This window comes from Periplaneta americana, chromosome 3 (assembly GCF_040183065.1).
Source record: "Periplaneta americana isolate PAMFEO1 chromosome 3, P.americana_PAMFEO1_priV1, whole genome shotgun sequence".
Classification (NCBI taxonomy): Eukaryota; Metazoa; Arthropoda; class Insecta; order Blattodea; family Blattidae; genus Periplaneta; species Periplaneta americana.
In genome coordinates, this window is record NC_091119.1 from 160342922 (window position 1) to 160356962 (window position 14041).

General features: G+C 37.7%; 1 protein-coding gene and 1 non-coding gene across 4 annotated transcripts in view; one reads left to right on the forward strand and one right to left on the reverse strand.

The window, feature by feature from the left end:
• The window catches only part of LOC138696773 (1-phosphatidylinositol 4,5-bisphosphate phosphodiesterase epsilon-1-like), a 561655-nt gene that overhangs the window by 119358 nt on the left and 428256 nt on the right, over positions 1-14041 (forward strand). The window lies entirely within an intron of this gene.
• TRNAS-GCU (transfer RNA serine (anticodon GCU)) lies at positions 12713-12786 on the reverse strand. Its single transcript has one exon. It is a non-coding gene; the product is annotated as a tRNA-Ser (tRNA).

The window sequence follows — 14041 nt, forward strand, 5'->3', positions numbered from 1 at the left end:
AATACAGTGAGCTTCTATGAGTAACAAAAACTAGTTAGTACAATTTGGCATATATAAATAAAATATACTTCTATGCATAAAAAAATGCCAGTAGGCTACACGCTCCTAAAGTTATCGAGAACTGTTTCATAACATCATTGCAAGTACTTTTTGCGAAGGGTTGATTGAGATGAAAGTTTCCTACCGATATATTTCTCCATGAAATCTTTAAAAATCAAATTTTCAACTTTGAAAATGCGAATATTAGCAATGACCAACATTTTACACAGGTCCATAAGAACTCTTGGGTAGGTACTTGTACTTGATGAGGTGGACGGGAATTCTTCCTATTGTGTTTTAACATGAATTTTCATATACTCACTATGTCTTCTTGAATTACAATGTGATTGAACGAAATGTCTTTTTCCGCTCTTATTTCCACATTACATACTTTACAAAATATATTACACCCTTTCACACAAAAGTATTCACAGCCAAATTCGTTTACCATTTTTTGTTGCATGTTGTGTTTTCTTATTTTCGGCATATTTATTCTGAACAACGTAAGACTACGTACTGATTAGCGCTTGTGCTCGTAACAAACTAAATGTTCAGGTACCAGAGTAAGGAAAACAAACCTTCACGGGACGACTTCCTTTGATATCGTATTCTCGTTGCGAATGTACAGTACGGTTTAGTCCTGACAGTCGCCGACAATCTGCGCCTGGGTCAGGCGAGTCCATTAAGTTACGCCAAGGGGTGTTCAGGTTAGTCTGTCGCCTGCAGTCAGAGCGATCGGATGTCACGCATGCAGTATAGCGTTGTGTTTCCAGTACAGTTAAGCTGTACTGTATTTCTTTAAAGATCGATCGCCGTTATCTCTACTCCGGAACTCTCCCCACTACTCCTATTACTTCCCCTCTGAGCTGAGCTGTTAGGATTAAATAATCGGTCTGTAGTTAGAGTTTGAAGTTATCGCTGCACTCGATGTCTTGTCATTGTACAGACATTGCTCCTAACATATTGGACGAATTACTTCATGTTTAGTATCAACACGTATAATTCCCTGGAAATGATAGGCCTACATATGAAATAAAATGATCATTCATAGTTTTCTGCCCAGTGGAAGGTTTTCACTGCAAATCCAGCATTCTCCAATCTTCTCCCTTTTCTGCCTTTCCCTTAGTCTCTGCATATGATCCATATAGGCTACCTTAATCGCGTATTTTGGTAAAAAAAAAAGTCTGAAAATAAATTTTGCAGCATCCCAGTACTTTTTTTTACATTTCTATGATGATAAAGCATGAAGTCCAACTGATCCTAGTTTACTCTGTTATTAAAATTCTTATATTCAGAAAATCTTTACCTTAACAACGAGGTCTTAAGATAATTATTTGTGAAAACCGTAATGAAGCCAATAAAAATGAGACTTGGTTATCTACATTTACATAACACAAGTTTCTTGAGACTATTTCTTGCAGTTTTAGTAAAACTGCTGCTTATACCCCAATACGAAACATTACTTACTTACAAATGGCTTTTAAGGAACCCGAAGGTTCATTGCCGCCCTCACATAAGTCCGCCATCGGTCCCTATCCTGTGCAAGATTAATCCACTCTCTATCATTATATCCCATCTACCTCAAATCCATTTTAATATTATCCTCCCATCTACGTCTCGGCCTCCCCAAAGGTCTTTTTCCCTCCGACCTCCCAACTAACACTCTATATGCATTTCTGGATTCGCCCATGCTACATGCCCTGCCCATCTCAAACATCTGGATTTAATCTTCCTAATCATGTCAGGTGAAGAATACAATGCGTGACGTTCTGCGTTGTGTAACTTTCTCCATTCTCCTGTAACTTCATCCCTCTTAGCCCCAAATATTTTCTTAAGAACCTTATTCTCAAACACTCTTAATCTCTGTTCCTCTCTCAAAGTGAGAGTCCAAGTTTCACAACCGTACAGAACAACAGGTAATATAACTGTTTTATAAATTCTAACTTTCAGATTATTTGACAGCAGACTAGATGACAAAAGCTTCTCAACCGAATAATAACACGCATTTCCCATATTTATTTTGCGTTAAATTTCCTCCAGAGTGTCATTTATATTTGTTACTGTTGCTCCAAGATATTTGAATTTTTCCACCTCTTCGAAGGATAAATCTCCAATTTTTATATTTCCATTTCGTACAATATTCTGGTCACGAGACATAATCATATACTTTGTCTTTTTGGGATTTACTTCCAATACGAAACATTTCTGTGGAAAAAGTGTATCGTCAGTATGCCTCATTTTTTTTTCCTAATCATAGCCTATAGTAACACTGTTGTCTCTCTTTTCAGGTAAGTTGTCTCATAAGAAGAGTAGCTGTCGTAACGTGCACGCTGTGTCTCGTGAGTATACAGAATTTCATTTTGTTGAAGTTATATTATTTTAATCCACATGCGCCACTCTGAGATTGGTTTGCGCTTGATCCGCGAGTTTTTCTGATCGCCAGGAAATGATTTGGTAACGGCTTGATATGCTGCAAGAACGCCTGAATTCAGTCAGCAAGTAGTCAGAGTTTGAAGTTATCGCTGCACTCGATGTGCGCACGCTCATGACGGTTAGAAACGTTAGAAACTGCTGTAAAAGCAAACCTATTATTAATTCTTAAATCCATCCTTAGCAAAACTGAAAATTAAATACAAAAATAAAGACGTTTTGAGCAATCCAAGTGATTTCATAAATCCTCTCACTTTATAATTTGAACATACTGTAGGCAAACATGAAATACAATCTTGTGAGTTTGTTTGCATAACTTATTTCAGAAATTAAATGTTCACTCAATTCTCTATTAGGAGTTCACTGGTTTTATTTATTTCTCACATGAAGGAGTCACTGAATCGCTTTGGATAATTTCCAAATGTATATGGCAGGTACTGCACATTAGTCTCTTGAAGAGATTATTTAGTCCCATGATAGTCATGTTCATCATAATCCAGTTATCAACAGTAATCTCACTAGAGGTTTTCATTTATCTAGAGAAAATCAAAACTCTAGTGGGATTTAACTGACTATTACACGATTTGAAGAAAGTATATAAAGATTAGAAGAAATAAAGTACTCTAATACAATAAAATAGATATTATAGGTCTACAACTGGCAAAACTCCGTTGTAGAAGATAACTAAATCTTACCGCTGTGCTGGAGGCGGAGTCTGGAGTTTCCCTCCATTAATCTGACCCATTGTCGCTATAGATCAGCGTTGTCAGACACAGCCTAAACGGAGCGGAGCGCTCCACTATAACTCGTTGCGTGCTCCGGTGCTTCCACAGACATAAGCAAGGTCACGCTCCGACTGGACGTCTCTAGCACCACAACCGGTTTCGGAGCTTACAACTCTGACACTACTGCTATAGATTGACAAGTCATCTGACGCATCACTGCTATCAGTACGTGCTACTATCGGCTGACATTTAGGAAGGAGGAGGTGAATAGTATATTGTGTTACTCTTTAAGATTGACGCATGAACCAGGTGGCCCGGGTTCGAATCCTGGTCGGGGCAAGTTACCTGGTTGAGGTTTTTTCCGGGGTTTTCCCTCAGCCCAATATAAGCAAATGCTGGGTAACTTTCGGTGCTGGACCCCGGACTCATTTCACCGGCATTATCACCTTCATTTCATTCAGACGCTAAATAACCTAGATGTTGATACAGCGTCGTAAAATAACCCAATAAAATAAAAAAAAATAAATTTACGCATGAGTAGACAAACGGAGTTTTGCAAGTTGTTCCCCTATAATTGATTTACTGAAACTCTATTTCACTGATGTTGCATCATTCAATCTGAAGTAGTGCCAACCTGTACATTATTTATGAAATGACCCTCGTATAATAATTTTTAGAGGTAATACTTAAATGATACTTTGATTTCTAATTTCACATTAATTTACTAGTAGTATTTTTTTTTCGAATTTTTATTGTTTGTACACTTAAATCCTAAGTTATTATTCCCGTTATTATTTTTGTTCTTTACCTTGTCTTTTTTTGGGAACGTGTAAATTTAGGAGGTTGTTTTATAATAAACTACATGTGATATATATCATATCATCAACATCATCATTCATTCATTCATTATGAATGTTATGTGAACCTACCACCGCAGTGCACTCTGGATATCTCTAACGAACCAAGTGGTCTACGTTTCTCCGCACTAGCGACATATATGAGCAGCTCATAGAAACGGGCGAATATCGACAAGTTAAGGGCCCTGCCATTGGTAAAAAATAATGCAGAAATCGTTGTGCTTGAGTTCAGTGTTATTCAAAAGCCGTATGAAGTGTTTTACCACTCTTCTTCTCTATCTCGACACGAAACGTCTGTATTCTAGGAACAAGAGAGAACAATTTTAAAGTTTTGAAATGAACTATTTACTCTGACGTCACTCGTGGTACCATGGAAACATAGAAGAGTTAGATGAACTTAATGTTTCGTGATTTTTCACGTGGTCCGTCCCGCTACATCCAGCCCTAGAAGGTAATCATACATTGTAATAAGTATGAAAACATCATCTGCTTATTTTTAATACATTAAAAACTGATTTTGGATTTTCTTTAAATGACTTCCTACACTTGTTCCCAGACGCCATTTGGAGTCTGTCTTCGTTTATGTTCTTACTCATTGCTTTAATATAATTATCTTCTAATTGAAAACTACGAAATTTTTTTTTCTAGTAATATGAACAATATTGTGTAACTGAAAGCTTATTCTCCACAGACTGCTAATGGCATACCTAACTCAGAATCTGCAAATTTGTTATCTTTAAACTTGAGGCAAACCTTTCATACACAATATTTCTTCATTTCATCACTAATGAGTTCGTCACACACTTTATATTCATAACGCGTGTTTTGTGACATTACTTTTGGTATTCAGACATTTCATCTTACCTCCGTACTCCATTAGTATTTCAAACTTGTGGCTATAGCATTCACTCGTACTCAAAAGCAGACACTACCCGCGAGCCCCGGGAATGAGTTCGGAAAACAGGCGTGGCAAATGAAGTAGTTTATGTGGAATGATACCGAAATAAAAGTGCTGCTGACGTAATGAGAAGCACTGTGCTAAAATGTTTACTCGAATACATCCTAGAAGATCGTTAGTTATTTCTTGATTGATGAATCTGCTTGGATTTTTTGTGATAGGCCTAGACTACTTATCACATTTATGTATTTGTAATAATTGAACTAATATTTAAAAACGAGTAATAACAAATGTTTTTTTTTATTTCCATATCGATATCAAAGCCAAAAATACAGGGTGATTCACGAAGATCTCTTCCGGTTCATGGAAGTGATTATTTCGAACAAAAAATGTAAATAAATTAATGGGCTCACATTCATAATTACGGAGTTACATTTTCGAAACGCGTCATAGTGAATATAGCGCTAGGAATGTTTGTTGCCTTAACTACATGCACGTTGTTGATTTTTTTTTTTCTAGTTGTTGGTAACTCTATAGGATCCATTAGATGTTTTATGGTTGTGCTAACAGATGGAGGTATTTGTCAATAATGTGACGCTGAAACGTGTGTTCAGGTCACTGCCCAGCGACAGTCCTGATGTATTTTATATTTTTGATGACTGGTTAATTAATATTAACCCGGCACACTCACAATCACACTCACATTCATACAAATTTCCATGCTCTAGACACCCAGGTAATTTTTCTTCAAGAAAAATTCACCGAGAGCCGAGCCCTGGAATCGAACCTGGGACCTCCAGATCTGTAAGCCAGCACGCTACGTTGTTGATAGTAGCTATTTATTAAGCTGTTATTTCTTCTGTAACATCACGATGCCTTACAAGCTTTCTTCTGAGGAGTTTGCTGGTAGGTATGGTGTTTCTTTCGGCGTATGAGACGGTAATGCGAAAACTGCTGCTGTCGAATATCACCGTTGCGTCGTTATCCTGATCGTGCTCATCGTTTTTAGTTCTGTAACTTGTTAAATGGGAATCGGCAACATGTGGAGGTGGCTGAAAGACGTCGTGTATCAGGTTAAAGTACAAACACTCGAAGAGTTGCTTCAACGCATTCTGGATGCCGCGTCGACAATAAGGAATAAACATGTGAAGCTGCGAAATGCTACACGTGCGGTTCACATCCGTGCGGACCGTTGCCTTGAGATTCAAGGAGACATTTTCTAAAAAGTGATTTAAATTCACTCTAAATGAAAAAGGCTGGTACATAAACAATCAGCTGTTTGTATTTTAATTTTAATTTTTTTTTTTTTTTTTTTTTTTTTTTTTGCATTTTTGTTAGTGAAATCCTGAAATAGAAATTTTTTTCTGCTGTTTTGAAATTACCTAACTCCATAATTGAGGGGCTTACAACCAGAGTGGACCAAGTCCACCAGTGATCAGTTTGTGGATTAATACAATCTCGGATGAAGAAAACTCAGATTTATTCATTGCCATAACAAACAAGTCCATAACTCATTTCTTACTCCACGGAGGGCAGCATTTTCTATGGAAGGTGAAAGTTGCTAAGCGTGAGCCAGGAACTTTAAGACTCAATATCTCAGAACTATTCCAAATGGGTCCACTCTGGTTGTGAACCCCTCAATTATGAATGTGATCCCATTACTTTGTTTATATTTTTTGTTCCAAATTACCTCTGAAATCACCTCAATGAACCGGGAGAGAACCTCATGAATCATCCTGTATACTGCAAGGAATAAATGTGAACTCCAGTAAAAAGGGATTATACACCACCGCCATAATCATATAGTCGTTATGAGTATCATCATCATCATCATCATCATCATCATCATCATCGTCGTCGGCCTAAAGTCACTGTCTTACATCTCTATTCCATCATCTTATGACCACCATCTATCATATTATGATCGCCATTTCATCATCTTATGATCATTCCATCTTCTTATGTTTATCACTCCATCATCTTGTGATCACCGTACCATCGTATTGTGATCGCTATCCCATTATCTTATGATCAGAATCCTAACTTATGATCTCCATCCCATTATCTATCATAATCCCATTCTACGATTGCCATTTCATGTTCATACGATGACAGACCCATCGTTTTACTGTCACTATTCTGTTATCTTACGGGCATCATCCCATGACCTTACGATCACAATCCGGTCTCACGATCTCCCATGTTCTTATGATCACAAACCCATCATCTCGCTATCACTATTCCATTATCTTACGATTACTGCCCCATCATCTTACAATCATAATGCCATCATTTTACGATCACACATAACTTATTCATTTTCGAACGCGAGCTTGAAACTCCACCCATAATGCTAAATCATAAATTTGCCATCAGGTGACACATACTGCAATTTCATTTAAATATGCACATAAAGTAGACTACGTAAAGTGAATACTGAACAACTGTGTAAAAAAAAAAATAGTATAAGAAACACATGTTAAAATTCATTTTATTTTGTGCGTAGGTTTGCTATGTTGTCCTGCGGCCTCGTTTCGCAAGTATCCGCACTCGCAAAATAAAATGCCACTTTTTATACGTTTATTGTAAATAACTATTATTTCACGTAGCTCATAAAAGGCTCATTTTTCATTCAGAAAGTGTTTAGAAAACCCATAGTAAGTTTTTATGACAGTAAATGAAAGATTTTTTATCGTTATACCAATATCGAAGGATGATAATTGAATATATTCCACCAGATTCGTGGAAAATTTCGTTCATAGTTTAAAAGACAAATTGTTGCTTAAGAACATGATCGGTAATCCAGTGAATGAACAGAATTAAGGAAACCTTTGCTCTTTACTAATAAAAATTTGCTTTTATTTTGTATACACTTCAATTCAAAGAGAATTTACAGCAATTGGAGATGAAACTTTTTTAAGTATCTTGGACATTTCTTTCATAACTTACGTTGCATATCGTTCCCAAGCATAAGCATATACCTTACCAGATGTATAACATGACATTTCCATCAGTTTCTGCACATGCATGTTCGAATGTAAGGTTTTTAATTCGAAGGTTCGCTCGTTTCAACAGTCATGAACCAACAAGCCTTTGACAATGGTTGATTCATTTATCAATGTAACGTAATTTAAGTTACTGTTAATTTTATAGGCTATTTTAATTTGAATTGTGTTATTGAAGCAAATAGTTCATATTTATATTCAATTAGGTCATTGGTACAATTTTTCCATTAATTTTAACTATCAATGTTTGTGTAGTCTCCGACGTCCATAACCAAGTTATTTCAAACATTTGATTATTGATTTTTGTGATTTTTCTTGACGTGCTTGTGTGCAGAGGGCGACCGGTCATCTGTTTATGTCTATATATAATTTTGTGCATGTTTGCTCCAATGAGAAATTACCGACAGAGCGCGTTCGAGTTCAGTTTGTGTGTAGGCCTGCTCTACGTGCAGATCGTCCTTTCAGATTTTATTGGAAGTTGCCAATACTGTTCACTTAGCCGATACCCTTCATGTTGAATTTCAGTAGCAAAATTTACAGTACTTCTCATTTTCCGCAATTTATTCTAAAATCGTCGCTATATTCGCCATTGTCACTGTGGTCCATATCGTCACCATTGTTGTGTTGCTATCGATACAATCGTCGAAATCGATACAGTCGTCGATATCATCACCGTCCTCGCTATCGATACAGTCGTTGATATCATCACCATTGTCGCTATTGATATAGTCATTGATATCATCGTCATAGCTATCGATACAGTCGTTGATATCATCACCATTGTCGCTATCGATAGTCGTTCATATCACCATTGTCGCTACCGATATAGTCGTTGATATCATCACCGTCATCGCTATCGATATAGTCGTCGATATCATCACCATTGTCGCTATCGATACAGTCGTCAATATCATCACCGGCATCGCTATCGATACAGTCGTCGATATCATCACCATTGTCGCTATTGATATAGTCATTGATATCATCGTCATAGCTATCGATACAGTCGTTGATATCATCACCATTGTCGCTACCGTAACAGTCGTTGATATCATCACAATTGTCGCTATTGATACAGTCGTTGATATCATCACCATCGTCGCTATCGATACATTCGTTATCATCACCGTCATCGCTATCGATACAGTCGTCGATATTATCACCGTCATCGCTATCGATACAGTCGTCGATATCATCACCGTCATCTCTATCGATACATTCGTTGATATCATCACTATTGTCGCTATTGATACAGTCGTCGATATCGTCACCGTCTTCGCTATCTATACAGTCGTCGATATCGTCCCATCCTCGCTATCGATACATTCGTCGATATCGTCACCGTCTTTGCTATCGATACAGTCGTCGATATCGTCCCATCCTCGCTATCGATACAGTCCTCGATATCGTCACCGTCTTCGCTATCTATACAGTCGTTGATATCGTCCCATCCTCGCTATCGATACATTCGTCGATATCGTCCCATCCTCGCTATTGATACATTCGTCGATATCGTCACCGTCTTCACTATCTATACAGTCGTCGATATCGTCACCATCCTCGCTATCGATACAGTCTTCGATATCGTCACCGTCTTCGCTATCTATACATTCGTCGATATCGTCACCATCGTCAACATCGATACAACCCTCGCCATCGTTGCTATAGATACAATCGTCACTATCGATACTATCTTCGCTATAGATACAATCGTCACTATCGACACTATCGTCGATATCGTTACCGTCGTCACTATCGATATAATCGTCGCTATCGTCGCAATCGATACAATAGTCGCCATCGTTACCGGTACCATTGTCACTACCATCGCCATCGTGTCTATGGTCTTCATAGTGTCATCACCGCGTTGACCAGCTACGTTATAGTGACCATTATTGTTGTGTTTATCTTCATCATCATCATCATCATCATCACTTCAACCATCATCGTTGTCATTAGTAAGTTATATCTCGTTATCGTTGTCGACGTTATTATCGTCGCTATCATCATCATCATCATCATCATCATCATCATCATATTCGCTATCGTCATCATTCTTGTTGTAGTCGCCTTTGTCACCATTATCACCGTCTTTGGCGTCATCAGGATACATTGTGGTATTTAGACCGAATCCTTGCCCATAATGTATGACTCTCTAGATCTACTCATATTCGTTTCTCATTTTTGTTTCCGATGGCGATATTAAATACTGTAATTTTCTGATCTAAATTATGTATTTACAAAGATACATAATAGACTTAACCATTTGAAAGCACCAAAATAGCAGAATATTCCCCTGTCGTACTTCAAATAAAGGCGGAGGTAGACGAATTCTTTGAACATCATAATCTCTCTGTGAGTAGGTACTTCACTAACAATGGAGGAAGCTCTTGTTGAATAACCCACTATTATGCATTTCACAAGAAAGATAATACCGGCATTTACTTATAATTTGGCTGTAATGTAATAAAGATGTACTGTAATTGATTTTTTAAAGAAATTAAACACGTGGCTAACGAGAAAGACAGGCTACGGCACGACGCGACGTCACATTCTTAGTCCTGACGTGGCCAACATTGAAAAAGTTTATATATAAATGTAGTTTAACAGGAGTTTAATGTAGCATTTTTTTTTTTTTAGAACTTTTAAGAACATGTGTTTATAATGGGTGATTGTCACGACGGTCATAACTAGACCAAGATAACCAGATGACTCCGATTCGCGCCGTAGCCTAACCACTACTAAACTGTAATGACGTCTACAGTACATAGAAGTTCTTTCTCTACTTCTGTAACTATTATTAATGAAATTGACATGTATAAAGTAAACATTTCATTTGATGTCAAGCTTGTTACGTAGACATATCGGATTAATTTTCATTTTAGGTCCGTTAAGAATTGTATTTTATTTTAATCTGCAATTCTCTCTCTCTCTCTCTCTCTCTTTCTCTCTCTCTCTCTCTCTCTCTCCCTCTCCCTCTCTCCTCCACTTTTCCTAGTATGATGTCAGGTCTTTAGATCTTTATAAATTACATTTTAATATTGTTGTTGTTTAGCCAACTGTCGAAGACAGGTTTGAACCTCATAAGTAGGCCTAACACCAATAAGGCATCTCTCATGAGGCAACTAGGCCAGGAGATAATGGGGTAGGGTGGCTAGTTTCTTTCCCCCACCAATGCATACATCACCGATTGGCTACATATTACACTAATCAGACTTGAGATGCATACAAACAATTTTTTTTTTCCTCTGACACACGAGTGAGATGTACTGTCTGATAATAGACATACATATTAGCCAGAACCTCAATCAGAGGTGTATTTTAATATATGGATCAATAATACCTAATACATTGAAAGACAACTGTACTAAAGTAACCTACCAGTTACGATAGAGATGTCGGTTACACCACTATTGCAGCCAGGCGCACAATTGTAATCTAGTTGTGTGTATCGTTGCATTGTACACAATTAGTCTTATTTACATATTCGCCGGGCTACATCGTGGTGGACAGTCTCTTGCTGAATGGAGATGATTGTAGCAGCTGATCTTAGCTGAATAATGAGGGAGAGTTTTCCAGTCTAAAACTAATTTGACAACGCCCACGAAAACGCATCAAATTGTATTTATAGTTGAACTGTGAGGCCACGTTCCAACGTGTGTATATGAGAGTGTTCAGATCTTGGCTCGAGCAGATTCTACCAGTACGAGTAGACACGTTGCCAGCGTTAGCTCAGCACTTTCTTATGATTTGCTGTTTCACTCCACACGAGGAAGCGTGTTAGAAATTAACTATATACGTACATTAAACAGATTAAGCCAAAGCCCTTAAAGTCCGTGGGGTTGTACCCCCAAGTCTTCACTCCATACATGCTTCTGAACAAGGTATGGTTCCATGACTCTGTAGTTTTATTATATCTATTAATTTTCTCTGGCATATCTACTTCAACAAAAATGGAGAGATTGTAGCCAAGATAACAAAAAACTATTGCATCTTTCAAGTATCTTGTTTACAATGTAATTATTACTGGTAATTGGTTCTTTCCTATAAAACGCCATGATTTTTGTTTTACCGGTTGATATTTCTACAAAGCTATTATTATCAAAGGTCCCGGCCGGCCGCGCCCTGCATGGTTTCCGTGAGCGCGTAACCATTTCTCCGGCGCTTCTTTAATATATAACAGTACTAACAATAAATGTTCAATAATTTGGACTTATCATGCTCACAGTCGTTGCTGAAAATGGCCCCCATTTGCCGCCACACACAACTGACATCATCTGAACGAATGAATAACACTCGGAAGTTTCACATCATTGATAGCTTGGACTTCTTCTCGTATGTAGTCTTTTAGTTCATCTATAGAATTAGGATTTTCCCTATAAACCCTACCTTTTAATGTTACCCATAAATAAAAGTCACAGGATGTTATATCTGGGCTTCGTGGAGGCCTCAAATTATTACTGATTAGTCTCGTACCGAAAATACGCCTCAATTCTCTCATTTATACGGCAGCTGTATGAGCAGTGGCGGAATCTTGTTGGAAATAAACTTACAATCATTCCGCGTAAGAACACTACATTTTCTGCTTGATTTTCGATTCTTCACTGAGCCTGTTTCTTTAAATCTTGTAGCGAGTCGTCTAATTGTTTTGGCAGAAGGCACAGGTCTATTTGGAAACTTTATTCGAAATTATACAAATCTGGCTTTCAGGTAGTAGCTCCCTGTAAAGCAGGTTTGAATAATTTCAAGGAAAATTTGTTCCGGAGCCGGGTATCGATCCCGGGACCCTTCGCTTAGCGTGCGAACGCTCTACCGACTGAGCTACCCCAGGAACTATACACGACACGACGAAATTTTCGTCTTACTTTCGCACACGACCTTCTGCATTTTATGTACGTATTATACATATAGACACGTGTTCACACAATGAGAACTTGTTGCTAGGCATTACCTAAATACACAATAATCACTAAACTTTATACACTAACTTTGTACATTTGAAGAATTGAGAGTTTCATTACACGACTCTAAGCACACTGAATGCCATACTGGAGGTCGATTGAGCGGGAGAAACGGTGACGCGCGCACCGGAAACCTCGCAGGGCGTGGCCGGCCGGCCGCTGTTTTCTGGGACCTTTGATAATAATAGCGCTGTATGTTACATCTGGTGGCTATTTTTCCTATTTATTTTATAAATTTTAACTAACAATAACAAACTATTTAATAATATTTTAATGTTCTTTTGATGTTTTACAACCCTAATTAAGTAATATCATCCCCGTGTAATAGAAACACATCATAATATCACTGTGTTTAAATTATACTTTAAATATTGTATCTTTGAAACGATACCGTATTTAAAAAAAAAAAGTTATTTGTGTTTTCTGTACAGAAACTGGCCTTATATTCTATAAAATGATGGCCATTCCCACACTCCTCTACGGATCTGAAAACTTAACCTTAACGAAAGACCAATCCAAAAGAATCGAAGCTGCTGAGATGAGATTTCTCCGAAGTGTAGCGGACTACACTTTTTATGATCGAAAAAGAAGTGAGGATATACGGAAAGAACTAAAAATAACTAGCATATAGACCAGATAAGTAAATATGAACAAACTTGCTACAACATTTAAACAGAATGGGCGACTACCCGAAAAAGATACACCTCTACCAGCCAATAGGACTGAGAAATGTGGGACTCCCGGAGAAGCGAAGGATTGACCAGTTTGCAAATACTTGAAACCGGAAGAAACCGCTAGGCCCATGGTTTAAACCATGATCATGATGATGATGTTTATGATTTTTCTGTCCCAAATAGCCATATCTTTCACCACCTCACATTTCACAAAAATATTTCCAATCATTCTGTATACTGGGTTGTGCATCCTAACTTCAACGGAATTGCTCAAAATGACTTTTTTGCGCCTTGATAAAAGCTCAGAACTGTTACATCATAGTCCACTTCACCCGATGAAAATTCCAGGTATCTGTCGAATTCGTTCGAAATTAAATTCAACACGTAGCTACACCATCCAGTTGGTTCCTTAGCTGTCATGATTCTGTATAATGCTGAACGATGTATTTCCA